We start from the raw sequence: 18,732 nt of genomic DNA, 5'->3' as shown, positions 1-18,732 counted from the left end.
CACACGCTGGACATTATTTCAACACCAAAGGCTAAAAGATGGTCTCTATACATCTTCATTGGTGCTTATCTGTCAATGTCAGTTCACCACCATCAATGGATTTTACTCGATATGCAACCGTAGGAACTTGTATCAGGAGGGGCAGTGTGTTCATAGGAGTGTTACTCTGGTGATTATTCTTGAAGTTAGCTTGTCAAGTCCTTTATTTATTTTTAAAAAGGCTATAGGGGTTCTTATTCTTTGAGCATTATTTAGTGAATACTCAATTCACATTAAGAGTTTTTTAATCTTCTGAGGCTTTAAATAATTAAGAAAAATCATTTTAACATGCACCTATTGACTTTCTAGCTCCTACCAAATGACTTGAAATAAATAAATCATGAAAACAATCTGATGCTTCGCCAACAAGAGTGTGCATTGATGAGGGAGGAATGAAGGGATGGATTCAGTTTGGGCAGCAGCAGTGAGTGCTGTTGGATGTGACAGGTATGTGCAAAAATGCAAGCCTGGCATATCAGAGATTCCACGCTAACAAATTCATTTCAAAGGGCATTTGAAATGGGTTTCTTGGTTCGCAGGTGAATTGCACCTTACAGCTGTTAGAATTTTTGTAGTAGTTTATTTTCTAGATGATGAATTTATGCATCTGAATAGCCAAAAGAGGATACGTTTTAATCAAAGCTTCAAAATGCCAAGTACCACGGAAATGCAGGGGGGAAAAATTGCAGGCTGTGCTCTCATTTCATTTGATAATAAACAATAAATGTGAGGCTGGAGGACAAACAATATAGGTTGAATTATCTGCTGTCTATATGGCTTTCTACATAAAACAGCCCCCTAACAAGGCTTCTGATATTTTTTCTTTCTTTTAAGATAACAAGACTCCTTATTACAGTTGTACTGAGAAAATAAGGGAAGGCAGCCAGTGCATGAAGTGAATTTGCTCTGTAAGTCAGAGCAGTCTGTCATGCTGGGCTTCGTCGTTGCCTCAGAAGGCCAGTATATGTACTGTGTTAGACCTGCTCACAGTAAGATGGTTTATAGGAGCATAAACAAATTACTATATTCTCTGTAAAATAACTGGCATGTTGTTACCATACAGGTCCCCTGAGCGCCTGATAAATATGCAGTATCAGGCTTATTGCTTTAAAGAAACATTGGCACTTAGGCACTTACTCTGAGCTTCTGTGAAATCAAAATCTTGCCTTTATAAGCTGCTTAAGAAAATGAGACCCTCTAATTTTTAATACCTGTTCTTAAGTGCATAAGCTTCGTTGTTTTGGGATTTGTCCCTCTTGTTCGTTTTTTGTTTTATAAATGAGTAATTTTGCTAAAGGGTTCATTTTGACAGTGCTGGAATTTTCCACTCAAGTTCTACAGAATATCGTGCATATAAACTTTGGCTCATTAATTGAGCTTGTCAGGGCATATTTGCCTTTGAAAGCTCAAAACAGTCTTGTGGATGCCATATTTTTCCCTCCAACATTGCAGCGTGTGATGACGTTGCATCCCAAATTGTTCCCGAATTATAGGGAAAGTAGGTGTGCCAAGGAGGAAGTGTGGCAATCAGCCCTGAAAGTGGCTCAGTTTGTGTTATGTTTTGCACATTTGCTGTTTGCTTTGTTTCTTTTGACCATATTCTAAATTAATTCAAGGGATACTGGGAGAACATGGTGCCTTTTGTTGTCATATGCATATACAATAATTTAAAATGATAATGAATAAATACTTCCTGCTTGAAGATGCTCATGAAGGCACCCACTCTGACTTCATCAGTTCCCTGGAATGAGTTACTTAATAATCTACTTGACCTTTGTTGTTAGTCGTGTTAAGGCTGTTCCCGTGTGCATTACTAAGTCACAGGAAGTAAAAAGCGTTAATAAAGCTGTGGATACGAAAGATGCTGCAGAGTGCTTACAAGCTTTTGAGGATGCGTCACTGTTGATTTACAGAGTTATTAAAATTTAATAGCTGCTAAATGCATGGGAGTGTTGTCCGAACTTTTGAAAAACATTTATTTGTTGAGATCAAGATGGTAGGAGGCTGACTGCTACCTGTCAGGTAGCTTCTGATGCGCATTTAGTATTAAATCGCAGTGTTGTCAGAGTAATAGTATGTATAAAAGTATGTGCAAACTTCAAACTATTCACATTTTAATTGTACTTGAGGAGTTTACAGTGCTGTAGTTAATCTGTAGTTCATTTGCAGTTCATTAAAGTTCAGTCTTTTTAACTTAGCAGTGGCTGCTGCAAAGCTGTTCAAGTCAGTATTTGTTTTTATAGCTGTAGGTCAGCAAGAGAACTTGTAGCTCTGTAGTGTGCTATTGCTTCGTTGTAGCTACCAACATCAATCTCGTGCAGCTAATATGCCCCTAGAAATAGCCATTATTAGCGTGATACTTAACCTTTATGCTAAGGTGTTAGGATGGATACAAAGCATTTCAATGCTTAAATTCCAGAAGGATTCATCACCATATAACCAGTGATGTAGAACAGCCTATAGGGCCACTTGTGAATGCAATACACTGAGTTGTAAGAATTCTGGAGGCCGGTTATTCTAATTTGGTGTAATAGTGCTGCTAAACGTAAACTGCAATTTCACGTACGCTGCCTCAGACCGCTGAAGTTGGACCGTTCATTTGATACAGTCTATTTCAGTAGAAGTTGCATGTGGAAAAAGCACCCAGAAAAACAAATCAGTTGCTCACTGAGCTGGCATGGAAAGGGGACGATCAGGGACTGAGTGTATCGAGTAAAATCAAAAGCAGCTAGATATTATAAGATTTACAGATGCAAATACAGTTAACAGTATCTGTATCCATGCTATACTATTTGCCACAGTATTTAATTGTTTTTTTCCATTAAACTGGTCAAGCTACTGAGGAGCTTAGGCTTCTAACTTACCTGGGTTCATCTCTGCCACCACTGGGGCAGGCCTAATGCTCTTTTTCCCTGAATTCATTTTTTTAGAATTAGCAGTGAGAGGCTAAGGAAATCAGCACGTGGCAAACTGAAGGAAGTGAAGTATCTGCCATAGCCTTGAGAAGGCTTGCTGTGGGATTGCCGTTGTGAAATTATGTGATCTGGGAGCCCACGCTTTGTAACACAGCCTGCTAAATGGTGTGTTTCAGTCTCATCTTCTGCCTTGCGCTTGGGTCTGATAAGCAAATGCTAACACTCCCACTCTAACTGTATTAAAGCAAGGAGAATAACATTTTCATGCATAAGATTGCATTTGCGATCGTGAAGATTAGACCTGTGCAGTACTGGATCATCTGGAAGTATAAACTAGGTCTATTTTTTAGTTTATTTGGTTGTGGGTGTTTTTGTTTTTTTGCCAGATTGAGCCAACCACGTGATTTATTTTGTTAAACTACGGGAGGAGAAGTGATACCTGATCTGGCACAAAGTCTCTTGGGATAAAATTACCCCTACAACATTTTTGAACAGGTCTGAACTGGCAGAATGGCTTAAAGTCAGCCCTTTTTTTTGTTGTGTGTGTGTGTTTGATCCACTCAGGCTATCCTAAAATAGAATATATATGTATGTATGTATATGTATGTATTTAGTGATAATGCTGCCAGCAGCCAAGAGTTTCCTTTCACTCAGCTTGAGATTTGTACTTCCTGATTTGCCAGGCACATGCTCACAACTGGAAATGTATGTGGAAAATCAGAACTCGCAGAGACTTTTGAGGAGGAAAGGGGCAAAAAAGTGCTGCTTGAAGAAAAAGGTCCTATTCTGATGGAAAAGTGCTTTCAGAAGTCAAAACAAGCCCTTGAGGTTTCTCTGGTATTCAGATTTGATCACAAGGCAAAAACTGATGAGCAGTGATTTCTAACTTCAGCTCCTGTTAGCAGTGGAGCTTCTCAAGGATGTGAGGAGCGTGCATACGACACATTAGTGTCAGAACATCCTCGAGGCAGTTTGTTGGTAGGTGCAAACTTGATATAGCTATGCAAATTTTGAGAGTTATCACCGTTGCATGTTATCAACTCTGCAACAGACAAATCTGCATTATTTTAGTTTTAATAAACATTTTAGTCTCAAGATCTCTTTGAGCAGAGATGTCAATTAAGGACTGCCGAAAGGGACTCGGTTGGAACATGATATTTTCTTCTGGGTATTGAACACTCAGCTGCAAATTTTTTCATCTTTTTGTTCTTGCGTTTGGTGCTTATGATCAGAAGGAGATCAAAGTAAACAGACTGCCTACTGATTGTTGTAGTAAGGTCCTCAATCATGACTTCCCTTCGTAAATAACGTTGGTATTTTCCTACTTGCCTTTTTTTTTCTTTTCCTCACAAACTGGACAGGTCTTGAATAAATTCTAACAACTTGAAGTTATGTGATTGTATCAGATGCCATTTATTTGCTTATTTCTTTTAAACTTCTTATTCTAATGATTTACTTATTGTTTTTTTGAGGAACTGAGCACTTGTCATCAATGTAAATGTGTCTGCCTGAGTCTTGAGAGAACCCAGAATGCCAGATCGGGAAAACATAAACCACCTCACTAAGGCTGTGTTAAGGAAATTCACTATTTTTGTTTTAATATCAGTTGGTATGTGAGTCCGTATGTTGCAAGGGAAGTTTATTATTGCCTTCAACCCTGGACCACACCATTCCCGCTGTCATTCCCTCTCCCTCCACCTCTCCCCAGCCCCCTGGAAACACACGCTTTGTGCCCACTGCAGGGAGTGCTGGAGCGTTCCTCTGGTCCCACTTGGGCGCACGTGTACACATGTGCATGTACACCTGGTTTGCCCCAGAAGCTCCTCCAGAACTTAGGGCATTTCTCATATGCTGTTCCTCAGTAACCTTATTGGAGTGAGCATTGCCTACAGCCCAGCGTTACTGCTCTGGTAATCGAAAGGGGTAATAATTCGCACAGCACAGTTGGGACCTCAGCTGGCAACACTAGTGGGGAAGTTCTGCCGTGTGTGGGAGTATCAAGGAGAGCGGTTAGCACAGGGTGGGCTGATAGCTTGTGATGCATGTACAGAAGCCATCGTAAGCAAAGCAGGCCATTACATATTGTGTAGCTTAGAGATTTAATCTTAGTAGAGGGGAGATTAAATCTTTTTTTCTACTTGAAGATCTGTTAGCACTTTGTTCCAGGTGTGGGTGTTGTGTAATGAATTTGTCTGCTGACAATAGATTGGCTCTTGTTTGTGGAGGCCCAGAGGTCCATGGGCTTCACATTGGGAACTTGTAGCCTAGCAAATAGAACAGTGGTTTGCAGCCCAGGATATCTGCACTTGGGTGGATCACTGGCCTCTTGAGGGTGGATCACTGGCCTATTGAGTTGACCGTGAGTAAGTTATTTTACATTTCTACAGCTCAGTTTCTCAGTCCATGTAATATTCCCTACTTAATTTGTAAATCCATTTGAGATTTATTTATGAATGGCAATAGGTAAAAAGGAAAAAAATGTATTAGAAAATGTAAGGTATGCTAGACCAGTTAAGCTAAAAATCTAACAGAATTATCACTTTGATATTTTCATATATCAACAGCCAAAGCTTGTCAGGTTCAGTTAAATGCGGTGACCTCAGATGTGAACCGTGCTGCCATATGATAATGTAGTGTTCTGATGCAGATGTCATCTTCCTGTTCTACAGTGTTAGCCAAGCAGCAGGCGGGATTTGGATTGCAAAAGATCAGACACAGTGGGAAATGGCTGGTCCTAATGTATTATTTGAGTACCTTCTGCTCAAATCTGACAGGCTGCAGCAGTAACTCTGGAGTAGCTTTCCTGGTGTTTCTGTCTGCAGAAGTTCAGTTCGAAGTGTCTGGATTCAACTAAGCCATTCTGCATGGACTTGATCCAAACAATCCATCTGCACAGTTCATGTATGGGAATATGCTGAATTCACACTAAGCTGCAAAGGATGATGTTTGTCCCCAAAATCTAATTCCAAGCTAAAATTCTTGATCAAAAACTTGTGCCTCATAGTGAGGGGAGGGGAAACCTGCTCTAAAACAACATTAACGTTAGCAGTTCAAATCCCAAATGGGAACTCTTTTCTTCGGAGGTATATGGGATTGGCTGATCTTTAGGAAAAGTTGTGAGCTGCAAATTCTGGCCCTTGTCTGTCTGGAGTTCAGATCCAAGGGTTTATTTTAAGCGTATGTATTGCACATACCAATGGGATAAGAAAGGGAAATTATCAGGTGGGGGAGCAGCAGGAGGAGTAGTTAGTTAAGCAGAGATGGTTCCAACATTAATATTTTTGTCTTTAAAAATCACAGCTGAGTATGTGAAATGAAGGTGTTATCATTCATCTCCATGCTTTTCAGCCTGGTTTTGACGAATCACCAACCGAAGCCTAGAAACACTTTCAAAATGCTACTTTCTCCTTCATGAATATTAATTTTAAATAAAAATATTTCCATATTTTGAGAGATGATTGGGGCACTTTGGTTATGATTGTTTTGAATTTTAATAGATTAGATGTCTATATTAAAAAATACTTGAAGTAAAATTAAAAAACTTTATCACAATTGTTAGTGAAAAGTGGCTTTTACAATCTTAGTAAACACGAACATGTTGAAAGATGCCTACAGCAACTGGACAAGAAGATGAAATATTACTCCGAACTTCTTATCATTTCATTTGTCATGTGCTTAAAGGATATTTAACTTTGCTATAAAAAAATTGCCATCCATTAACAAAATTTACATGTTTTCCACTGTTAGCATTTGAAGTTTTATCAGCTTCCTTCTGGCAGATGACACTAGTTAATTTAAACCTCTACTAATTCATGCAACATTTAAAAACAAATATTCTGAACAGGTGCTACCTGATATAACTCATTTTGCTTTTGACTTGATGAGCCTGAGACTGGGGTATTATTTGCATGTATTTCTCCTTTTTCCTGTCTTGGATATTGGAACCATCATGTTTTGCAAGAGTTTTATGCCCAAGATAGTTTCTTTAAAAAGAAAAAAAAAAAAAAAAAAAAAAAAATGCTCTGGGTATTTTAGAGGGTTTTAATCATGAAACTGGGAGGCTTGAATAGATTCTGATTTAGCAAGTGTGTCACAGTACTTTTGGTGAAATACTTTACTGTTCACTTGAAAGTGCTTTCTTCTTGGTAAAAGAACCAGACTATTTCATTTACTTTGTATTAAACTGATGCAAGTCAGAAAAAATTTGGTGCACAATCTTGTGTGTGTTTAGGAATATGCAAGCCAGAAGTCTGCTGGAGAGTGGGAAGTCCACCTTTGGGTTATGTAACACTGCAGGCAGAGCCCTTTGGATAAAACGTTCCACTTCATGTAAGAGATTGGTCTTAAAATCTATTCAGCTGGAAATTTTTAAGCCAGAAGTTTGTCTTGACCTTTGCCAGTAAACAAAAGTCAAAACATTTTAATACTGGGCAATAACTATTGATTGGCACTTCACCGTCATTCATTTAGCAGATAGCAGTTAGCAGTTAAGTTTTTGGTTTTACTGCTGGTGCTACAGGGCTTTTCGGAAAACCTTAAGCATCAAATCTTAAAAAAAATAAAAATAAAAATTTGTTAAAATGTGATTTTAAACTCAGAATCTATTTTTGATGTGCAATACACATATCAGATGTTCAGTGTATGGTAACAACTTTTTCCAACTAACAGCATCCAGTCTCCTCTTTGGGGGAGAGGGGGAGAAGTGGTCTTACTTCCTGAAGAAATACTTCGATATTCTCATTGCCAGATGCTACCATTTGTAGGTAAGGTAGCTCAGGTTTCTATTATACTTTGGGATGAACAAGATCCTCAAGAATTATTACTGTGATGAAGCATGAGAGTAATGAGGCATAGGAAAAATGTAAAGCTAACTAAAGTGTAAGTAAGAAGATGGCGTTGCCAAACATCAAGAGAGATCAAGTGGAATTTCAGGACCTAAGGAAAGCTAGATAAATGTTCAGGACTGTTTCCTGTGGGTGCTAACCACTTCTGAAAACACAATTCACTCCATTTTAGGTGTGTAAATGACATAAGAATTCTGATCTTTAATTTGTTGTTCACTGGTAATCTAGAGACTTTTTAGTGACAAACATACAGACTTCTACTAGAGTGATAAAATTATCTCTGAATTCAGGAATACGGGATCAGACATCACAGGGCAGCTCTGATGTTTAGTTAAAAAAAAAAAAAAAGCAATGTTTAGAGCGACCAATCAGCCTATTTGTTCTTTGCCAAACACAATTGTAGCCAGCAATGCTCCTACAACGACCATAAGTTAATTTTTTTTTTTAATGGCAAATAGAGAGGATGCAGCTTGTGAGTCTAGAGAAAATGGAATCAGTTATTTCTCTTAATTGAAAGGAGAGATTGTGGTCACAAATAGTAATTCAGATATGCTCTACACATGAGGAAAACTTAGATATAAATCACCTAGAAAGAAAATAAAAGGTTTAAGCTAAGATAATTCAGTAGAAGACCAGGATGCTAGTCAGATTACAGAACTGGAATCTTTTTTCTGCTTATATAAGAAGGTAAGAAAAAATAAATGTAATTGCTTAGATTCTGAACGTAGAGGAGCTGAAGACTTATTTTTAGTACTTAAGACAACTCCTATAATCAGCCTGAAACTTTTGAAAGATGAACAAAAATCAGGTCTTTTCATATGAATGTATTAACATTTCTAAACACAAAAGATGGGAAGGGGAGGAAACAATTGCAAAGTGCGTTTTGGACATTACTGAGTCAGTGGCTGTTAACGGTACAGTATTGCAGTCAGATCTGTGTTGCACGCAAAATCTTAATAATTGCTTGCTGAAAGGCGATTGTAGGGGAGTGATGCTAAAGCTCATATGTGGATTCAGCTCTATTTTTAACTTTCTGGAAATGGAAGTAGAGCATTCTCCAGCAGTGATGGGATGCGTTTCTGCTTCAGTATTTTCCTTGTTGTCTTGGATGAAGTATAAAGCATTTGGTTGACTTTAAAGTCCTTTAGACATTATGTAGGTAATCTCTGCCCTGGGCACCTAGGGAAAAAGAACAAAATAGTTGATTTGTAATTAAAAAGCCACCTTTTCAAAATATAATAATTAATATTTTGAGAATGCATAATGTATGCTTTAAATCTTTCAAATAATAAGTGCACGTCACCTATACGGTGAGTCCTGAAGTTACCATATCATCAAACCTGTGTGTCTTCTTGCTGGTGTATCTTCACAGTCCCCAGAGAAGGTAACCTGCGTAACCACTTGGCCTTGCAGAAAGCGAGTCAGGAAACCCCCCGGGGCCTTGCAGATGATCAATAAAGGAGTCATGCCAGTGGCTCCTAGGTGAATATTTCTTATGAAGTAACCCCTCTATTTCTGATGGTTCAGTTCTGACCCTCAAGAGATATCTACAAAACACCTTCAAAAGATAAGCCTCAATATTAAAATTCATTACAATTAAAAAAGAAAAATGATAATTTTCAGAGATGCTGGTCTTAGGCATGTTATAATTTTTTAAACCTCTCTTGTAATTTCTCCTGTATCCCCTCCTCACTAATACCTCCAGGTTTGTCAGGTGATGAGTTATTACTTTGTGTTAACACATCGAGCTCTCTCCTCTTGCTTTGCTAGCACGCCCTGCTATATCAGAGATGCAACTTACTTTCCCCTCTGATGGATTGATTAATGTATTAGTTAAACTCAAAGAAATTTAGCTTTGAAGATTGCTCCTTCTATTTCAGTCTTGAAGGAGTGCCTAGCATGCTCTAGGGCATGTCTGTTCCTTCCTATGTATAACAGCTTATCTCATAGCAAGTATCACGCCTCCTCCCCACCAGAAAGTTAGCCTCACCTCTGCTACTGAGGCAACTGAAGACAATGAAGAAAACTTAGCCTTCTCTGTGTGTGCGGAGTGCTGGCAGTTGTGTATATTGTGCTCTCTGAATGTCTCTTGAAGTTGTGCATTTGAAGTCCCACTTAAAACATGTAAATATCCAGTCAGTTTGAGATGTCTGTATTATTATGGAAAGTATTTCAGGTAGGGATGGAGGACTACTTTACAGTGATAATTAAAAGTCATAATGATAAGCAGAGTAAGTAAACAGTGAGATGTAGCCTTCTTAATGGAAGTGAAGCCCAGTTGTAGCCATTTTTGTATGTGTGTATATTTTGTGCCTACGGAATAGGTCTTCATAACTGAAGGTACTCCCTACTGCAGGTGCAGCAAATGCAGCTGAACCTAAAAGCTGCAAACCACGCCTGCCTTTGGCAAAGAGCTAGAACAAATGCACTATTCTTGCTCCTAGCTGGGAGCTGTTGGGGGGCAGAAAATGTAGATGGCTGCTCCAGCGTGTCTGGAGTGCCCTATGTAGGGTGCAGAGAGCATGGTCACCTCGTAGGTCCTGGACTAACATTAAATGCACAGAAAAGAACAAACACTCTGCTTAGGTTGAGCTAAGGCCCATTTCAGCCGATTACTTACTTCTCTGTTCTAGCACTTTCAGATTGTAGAGTAGTTGTTATTAGGCACAGATTTTTTTCATTTTTTAATATTTTCTCACAAAATTTTATTTAAATTAGGGCAATGGCTATTGACTTAATATTTTCACTTCTATTAAAATTTCTCTTAATCTTTCACATCTTGTATTACGTGCTGCCTTATCCAGGTACCAGAATAAGAGGCAGTGTGCACACTATGCTAAAAAGGCATTGAAAGCCTACTAGGGAAAATTAGATTAAGATGTTCAAAACAAACAAGTGAAACACACCTGAATTCTTTATGAAATGAAATTATTAAAAATACTAAATCATTGGTTGCTTACAAGAAACTACTCTAAGAGAAATTTACTAATAGGGAAAAGGAGGGCTGTTTTTTTTTTTTTTTTTTTTTTTTTACAATTTCTTCATTATCTGGACTGTGTGACCAACGACATTTCATCCTCTGCATAGAGCTTGAGATGCATCTTTGAGCCTTATTAACAATGTTAATGCTTAGCAACCGTATTAATTTTGTGTGCGCGCTTCAGAGTCATTCTGATAAATAGTGTTTGCTATGAGTTTCTGTTTGACTTTCCAGGAAAGATTTGTTTCGAGTGTGTTATCCATCTGGATAACCTATTACTTTTTATCAGTGCACTGGTGTGTTACTTTTGTTATTCTTACAACTTCCCAGTCACCTTTGTTGCTTCAATATTTTGCTGAATTACTTAATCCACTGTTGAGAATTATGATTAAAATTTGTGTGATTAATCTTAGGCTAGAAATTGTCTTGATGCATCGTAACTAAATTCATACAGTGTACTAAATCTTTATTTTCATGCTGAAGAGTAAGCAGAAGAGCAAATCCATTGCTTAGCAAGGTGAATTTTTTCCTCCTCCTTTGCTTTTGTTGGCTGTGTTCCTTCTTTCCATTTCCATAGCACCTCAAAACATATAAACCATTTTCCTCCATAATGTGCATGCATATTTATAGAAAGTGCAACTTGACTTTAAAAGATAGAAGTGGAGCAATTGCCCACAAAATTATTTTGAGCTGAATCTGCAGTAAAAAACACATTACAATGTGTGGGATCAAGGCACTGAGCACTGGGTCTTGTATTGTGCTGCTTATGCCTTCTTAATAGGACTCCCAATTGTTGTTGAAGCAGCGTTTGCACATTTTATGCAACTGAAATGCAGTTGTTTACAGATATTTATTTTTTTTAAAAAAATCATACCTGTATTTGGAAAAAGTCTGAGCTGATTAGTTAGTACAACTCAAGTGATTGTGGTCCAGTAAGGTACCCTGAGAAAATGCAAGCGAGATCAGCTCATGTTCTATTGCTGGCTTTTTTTTTTTTTTGAGGTCTTTAAAGAGGGCTCAGAGCATGTGCATATACATTTAAAAATATGAAAGCAGAGGAGAGAAATCAAAATGACTAATGATTTGAGAGGTTTACATATGATGAATAACTACAAAGATAGAGGCTAGCAAGTCTGAAGAATTGAGTTGGAAGGCTTTGACTGAAGTATTAAAGTGTGAAAGCCAGCCCGTCTTACCTATCTGTGAAGAGAACAATATTTGAGCTCTGAAACACAATATACTTGGCAAGAGTAGAAAAAAAGCATTTCACACACCAAGTTCCTTTTTTTTTTTTTTTTTTTTTTAAAGGTTTTGGGTTTTTTAAGGCTTTGGGCTCTCTCTGACTGCCTTCCCATTTCCCAGAAGTTGCTTCTCTGTATCACAGACATGCTGCTCTTCCTACTGTGCTCTGTTGGGGGGGGGGGGGGGGGTGACTGTTCCTGGTGAGTGCTTGCTCCACCTGTGAGCTTCAGCTGGTGCCTCTGAACTGATGGAAGGAGAGTGGTGGAGATCCCCACTCCACCAGCTGGATCCAAGTGATTCCCCTTTATGCCCAAACCCATAGCTCAGTAAGCACTCCAACCTGCATTGTTCAATCTATTCTGTGCCAGGCTCCTTCAAAAGAAGGTGTGCAGAGACACTCTAGAGTCAATTTTTTCAATTAGTGCCTAACAATGCAGACAGATGTGTGATGGTGTTTAAAGAAATGCTGGCATATCTCTTTCCTCCTAATTTCAGTAGGGATTTTTCAGACTAACTTTTTAGCTAATCAGCAATATTAGTTACTTGGAGGTACAGTAAAATAATTCTGAGTTGTTAAATGACATGCTATGAGAGAGATCTGAAATTTATTTGGTGATGCACAGTGAGAAAACTATTGTATGGGAATGAACGGGAATGGTCTTGTTTCTTCATTTTCTCCTTTGAGCTCCTGATTGTTAGTGATGGTCTATCTACACCCATGGAATCCTTTTACAGTTAGTGAATGAAGAGTTGTTTGTGTTTTTTAGTTTTTTTTTTTTTTTTTTTTTTTTTTTTTTTTAAGTCTATGCCTGCATAGTTCCTTCCCCTTTATACCTGTAGTCTTTCAAACCTTCTTGTTTTACCAGTAATTTCAGATGATTTTGTTGCTCTAGGCTTCAAATAAACCACAGCATTTTAAATGCCTCTATACCCTTTGATTTTTTGGTATTACAAAAACAAGCTAAAATCACTGAACTGCTTTTACTTTGGAAACTGCTCTCCATGTATACACAATTGTTAACCCTCCTGTTTTGGGACAGTGCCAGAACAAGTTATTTTGAAATGCGTGAGCTGGAGACCCCATTCTCTTTGAGAGGAAGCCCCTTTCACTTTGCAGGGTAATCACAAACCAGGGGGCATATTATCCTCCTAATGCACTTGCATAACTGCTGTTAACATTAATGGAAATTACATGCACTGGCTGTGAGGTGCATATACCCTTTTGTTGAAAGGAACGGTCTATTGCGACAGATTTTCCAGTAATGATAAATCACCTTTAGATTGCTATGCTAGTGTCACTAATACTAGTTTTAGTATCTTTGATTACAGCTTGTGGATGAAAATCCACAATGTAACTTTATTAGGTCATGGGCTTCTTATAATGGAAAACCCCATTTACAGTGCTCTAGAAAAAAAAAAAAAAAACACATTAAAAAGGGAGCTTGTCCATTTTCTTCTCTAGTGCAATATGTGGACTATTGTGCAGCAAAATTAGTATTTCCTTTTGGTTCGGTAGTTACTGTCTGCAGCCCTTTCAGAGATGGTTTGTAGGGTGTGTGTATTTTAGATGGCAAACCGTTGGCCTGCGGTGAGGACTGAGACATGCTGAGTTTCCTGGTTTCTGTTCCTGGCCGTGCTGCTGAAAGTCTTTTTGGCTCTGGGTGACTCATCTGCCTTATCTGACACTAATTCGCGTCTAAAATATGTGGAAACAGAAAAATCATAGCTCACAGGTGTGTTGTAAAACTTAATTGTCTGTAAATTGTTTTATCAAGAGATCAAAGTCACTACCAAAAGGTCAAATGTTATCTTAAAAAGTAATATAACAATTTTATCTAAATCTCAGCAATATATAGCCCCCGTTGTGCATAAAGCTTCTGTATTAGTGTAACTCACTGGTATGGAGTGGTTACTTGTACAGTTATACTGTTGCAGCCCCTAGTGTGGACGCAGTTGTACTGACATGCAGTGCTTCACTTGGATTGTTTATTCCTGAGCACGCTGGTACCTTAGTAGTGATATAAATGCATTCGGGCAATTGCACTGTTTGGGTTTTGCTGATTTAGGGTCAAATCTGTGTGGAGTCAAGAATATAGCCAACAATAAAAAAAAAAGGTTCAGGATGATCAGCCTTCTCCAGCGAAGTCTGAATTAGGTCATTGGGAATAATGTTTGTTTTAAAGCAAAAATTCAAATAAATCATAGATGAATTTTTTTTTCCCCTCTCTGCATTGCTTTTCAAAATATTTACTTCTAGCATGATTATAGTTCTTTCTTCAAGTCTCTTCTGTGCTGGCTTTTTTCTTTAAAACTACATCTAGTCCTTTTCCTTAAGAGTTTTCAGGAACTGTCTTATTTCCTCACTGGTTTTGCCTTCAGTAGGGAAACGGTAGAATCTTCTTTCTCTAATCAGTTACTCTTCTTCCACTTCTTATTGCTTATGCACAGAAAACATACTGTCTATTTTCAACCACATAAAATGACACTACAGTGATAATGGCTTATGATAAAACCAGTGCTGTAAACTCCTCTTTTATTTTTACATGTGTATTTTCTAATGTATATTTTCAAAGATACAAATCCAAAATCAAGGAACCTACAGCTGCAGCGGGGTTTGGGATGTGGGGTGTTTTCCATGGAACTCAGCTCTACCTCTAGTCCTAAGTGTCAGTACAGTCAGAGAACTGTACTGTGTGTGATTATGGAAGAAATGCTTGAAGAAAAGAATATGTTTTTTAACATATTAATATATCAGTATCTTTGAAAGATGACTGTTCAGTGGCTCTTAAAGAAAGATAGTACCTGTACCCTTCCCTCCATTTAAGGGACATGTATTATGTTCCAAGCAGTGCATGTGGTACCTGCCATAGAGACCTCGAAGAGCTTGATTAAGCATGTCTTAATTACCAACGGCTGTAGTGTCTCTCACTTCACCCCCCCCCCCCCTCAGCGCCCACCAGGGCTGGGGCTCTCCTCAGGTGGCTCTCCCTGCGCGCCCTCCTCAGGCCCCGGCGGGTGGGCGAGGGGCCCTTAATTTACCCTCACACGCACTCACAGACACATGTACACTCACACACACACACGCTCACTCAGACTCACACACTCACAGCCCCGGCCCCTTCTTTCTGCTCCGAGGGCTTCGTGCTCCGGGGAGGCAGAGCCGCCCCGGGGGGCTGGCCGCCTGCCTGCCCTCTGCGCGCCGCCGGGGCCTTGCGTCAGTGCGGGGAGGAGGCTCCGTGAGGTGCAGGAACTTTTGAACGGAGAAGGGAGAGGAGGGGAGGACGCGGGGCGGCGGCGGGGAAAGGCGCAGCACCCGCCCCAGCTCCTCTTCCTCGGAGCCAGCCGTCAGCCGCGGGCGGGGGATGCGCGGCCGGGCCCGCGGGTGAGTGAGGGAGCGAGCGGCCGGAGGCCTCCCGCCGGGCCGGACAGCGGCTGGGCCGGGGGCACCCGCTGCTGGGGCTCCCCGAGGCTGAGGGAGGCGGCCGGGAGCCGGAGGGGGCTGAGGGGATGACGGCCTGGGGCTGAGGGGGGGGGCTCGGGGCGGTGCGAGGCGGCAGCGCCGTCTGAGAGCTCAGCCCCACTGGCCCGGGGCAGCCCGCCCGCTGCGCCTCGGTGCCTGCCGGGGCTGCCGAGCACGGCTGCCCGGCTCCTGCCCCCATTTCCCTTCTCCTGCCCCGGCTTCCCGGGTGCCGTCCCGGGTGCCTGGCCACGGTGGGTGCCGCGCTGTCGCTGCCCGTGTCCCCCGGTCCCCAAGGGGCGAGGAGAAGCGGTCCCGAACCAACTGATGCTCCAGCGCTCCGCTGCTCCGTCGGGGGGCTGTGCATCCGGGTAGAGCGTGGCTGGGCGGCTGGTTGTAGATGGAGGCACGGACAGGTTTGGGCTGTGCGAAGCCACAAAAAAATCTGTTCGCTTGCTAGAGCGCGTTTGTGTAACGGTAACTGTGCTTGCTTGCTTTTTCTATTTTAAAGCACGTGTGTTTGTTCCCTGCTGCCGTTGTCAGAAGTCAGTCTGTGATTGTTACCGTACTTAGTACAAGATGGCTTAATTATCTTTAGAGTCATCATGTCTTTGTAGTTTATAAATACCCAAAGATAATAAACGTGATAGAGAAGTAATGTTTAATCTCCTAAAGTTGTTACTGGGTTAACAGTGCTCACAGTGCACAGGAGGATGTTTGTTCCTGTGGGTTTGGGGGATCCAAGTAACAATTTAATCTACCTGAAGACTCCCTGATGCTGTGCCTATTACTGGGAAGCTTCAGTAGAAACAGCCAAGTAGAGAATAGAGAAAATAGTATGGATGTATGGAGTGTATATCGTGCTATTTGGAACACTTTTTTTTTTTTTCTTTAATAAAGTTCCCTCCTAGGAAAAATTATAACTGAATTATAATTCAGTTTTACTTAAAAGGAATTTACATAATAGGGAAAAGATTCCCCTATGAAAATAAGCCTTCCTTTAATAAATATTCAGTTTTGGCACAGAGTTCACCAGCGTAAGGAAAGCAACAGGGGAGAACCCATCTGAATGGTAATCCAGTGCACTAAGAAGTCTGGGAGCAGAAAAGTTGGTTACCTGCAAATAAAAATACTTTAGCCCTAGTTTGTGCAAGTAAACCAGCACAACCATAAGCCTCAGGAGCCAAATTTAGCACTGGGGGTTTGATGATGTAATTTCTCTTAAACTTTTGATTTTCTGGGAAAAAAAAAGGGGAAGTATAAAACTACAGGGAAACACAGCATGTTGTTAGATTACAGCGTAAACGACAATTCCAGCCTTCCCCCGAGAGCTTTGTTTGATTGCCAACAAGAATTCTCCTAATCTATGTATAAAATTGTTTTATTCTCTTACAAACAAAATTGAATAGTTTCAAATGATGGCTGACAGCTTCAGTGGAAGAGGAATGTTACAACCGAACCCAGGATGTATGGGAGTGACTCAAGAGTTAAGAGAACAGCAGCAGGACTGAATCCATTTAACTGGCAAAGTGGTTTTAATTGGGTCGGTTGCTAGGGAATGGATCCACCACCATGTATTTCAATGGCTTTAAACACTGGACAAATGGCACACCTAAGTCTGCTTCAATAATACACCTGGCATTGGCTCCAGCTGTATTTAGAGCAGGTGTGCGTTGCTTTTTGCTAACCTGTTTACCCTAACTGTGCAGGTCCACTTTGTGCCTTGCATGCTGTTACCCTGTTCTGTTGTGGCTGCTGGACAAGTTGGATTCACCTTACCAATTTTGTATTTAGTGCTTTGCAGTACGTTTATTAAAAAAATCAGTTCCTGTAAGCATAAATAAAAACAGCTTTCTAGAAATAGTTGCACAGCAGGATTAACTTGCATGTTTGATACAAGAATTAATTTGCAGTGTTTGGACTTCTGTCACAGTGAGAGTTGGGTACTACTCTTTAATATGGGGGCTTAACTTAATGATTTGACTTCAGTGAAGTTGCACTAGCTTTCTGCAGGGGACAGTTGTGCTGGTGACCAGCATTAGCACGGTTTGGAGCACCAGTGCGTGCAGGCTACCGTCAGTTATGAGCTTGACACACAGTGCCTGTTACATCTGCGCCAAGCAATACTAATCAATAGCATGATTAAAAAAGACCATCTGGGGGTAGAAGTGACACGAGTCATCCCTGTGCATCCTGCCTGTGCTGCAGTGGACCTGATGATAATTAGTGAGGGCAGTGTTAAAAAGAAGTCATCTTTCCTTGGTGGAAATGCTACTAGGGAACAGAACTTGTCTCCGTTCTTTTATAAATAGACTAAGTGCACTAAAATCTGGCTTTCTCTCTCCAACATGTATAATGTGACTTAGTGCAATGTTTCATGTCACCACACAGGAGGACTGAGTGTGGCTCTCTTTTTATTCCCCATACTGGCAGGAGTTAAGAGCAAAAAGAGGCAGCTGTATCTAAATCAGGCTACGAAGGGAGTCAGGGACTTGTTAAACTCGACCGTAAAGCATAGAAAATAAGAGGACCAGCCCTTCTCTATAGCAGCCTGCTAGGAGGTTTAATAGGCTTAATAAAGTTCAGCTAGATGCCCCCACTGAAGAATGTTTCATGAATTTCTGATAGCACTTGCCTAAATATAAAACAGGAGTGGCCGGACTTGTCAAGTTCATATGTGTAATCTGGGAGAAAACAAGAGGCATACCTAATTCTCACGAGAACCACTACAGATTAAGCGTCTTTAATATTGGAGGATGGCCTGCAGAGGCACATAAAGCAGCGGGCCATCTGTGCCACTCAGAACAAAATGCATCACTGGAGAGGGTGCTATATTAAAAGCGAAGGCAGATTGGGCCATTGCTGCAGAACTCTTCTGGCTACCGTTGAGTCACAGTTTAGCTTGTTGACAGAAACGGGGAAAGAATTGTTAATGGGCTTTATGTCATATTTCCTTCACCGAAGACAAGGGGTTAAAACCCATCAATCTATATTTGACCACTGGCAGTCCATGCGAGAGGCTCTTCTGTTGCTATTCTGAGAACTATTTAAAGCTGGCTTTTAGGTTTTGCAGCAAATATGCTGTTAGTAGTGGCGTGTCTGTCTTTTATGAATACGCATTTTGAGAAAGAGGTTATTTTCTAAAATTGCTTTAATTTTCTTACCTAGTTATTGGTGTGAGTTTTGCACATAATTACATGCTTTGAGTTGATTTCTGGCAGTACTTACCCTGATAATAATAGGGACATAAAGCAT

General features: G+C 40.3%; 1 protein-coding gene across 7 annotated transcripts in view; it reads left to right on the top strand.

The window, feature by feature from the left end:
* The window catches only part of SULF2 (sulfatase 2), a 155,502-nt gene that overhangs the window by 69,901 nt on the left and 66,869 nt on the right, over positions 1-18,732 (top strand). Inside the window, exon 1 of one of the 7 annotated variants that reach the window (XM_035344194.1) lies at positions 15,240-15,402. The exons of the other annotated variants lie outside the window; for them this stretch is intronic. The gene's annotated coding sequence lies outside the window, so the exon portion shown is untranslated. Of the gene's footprint in view, positions 1-15,239; positions 15,403-18,732 lie in introns of those variants that run through there. 7 annotated transcript variants of the gene reach the window in all.

The sequence above is a fragment of the Oxyura jamaicensis genome, chromosome 20 (assembly GCF_011077185.1).
Source record: "Oxyura jamaicensis isolate SHBP4307 breed ruddy duck chromosome 20, BPBGC_Ojam_1.0, whole genome shotgun sequence".
NCBI lineage: Eukaryota > Metazoa > Chordata > Aves > Anseriformes > Anatidae > Oxyura > Oxyura jamaicensis.
Note: the sequence above shows the minus strand (reverse complement) of the source record. Positions and strands in the feature narration are given on the sequence as shown.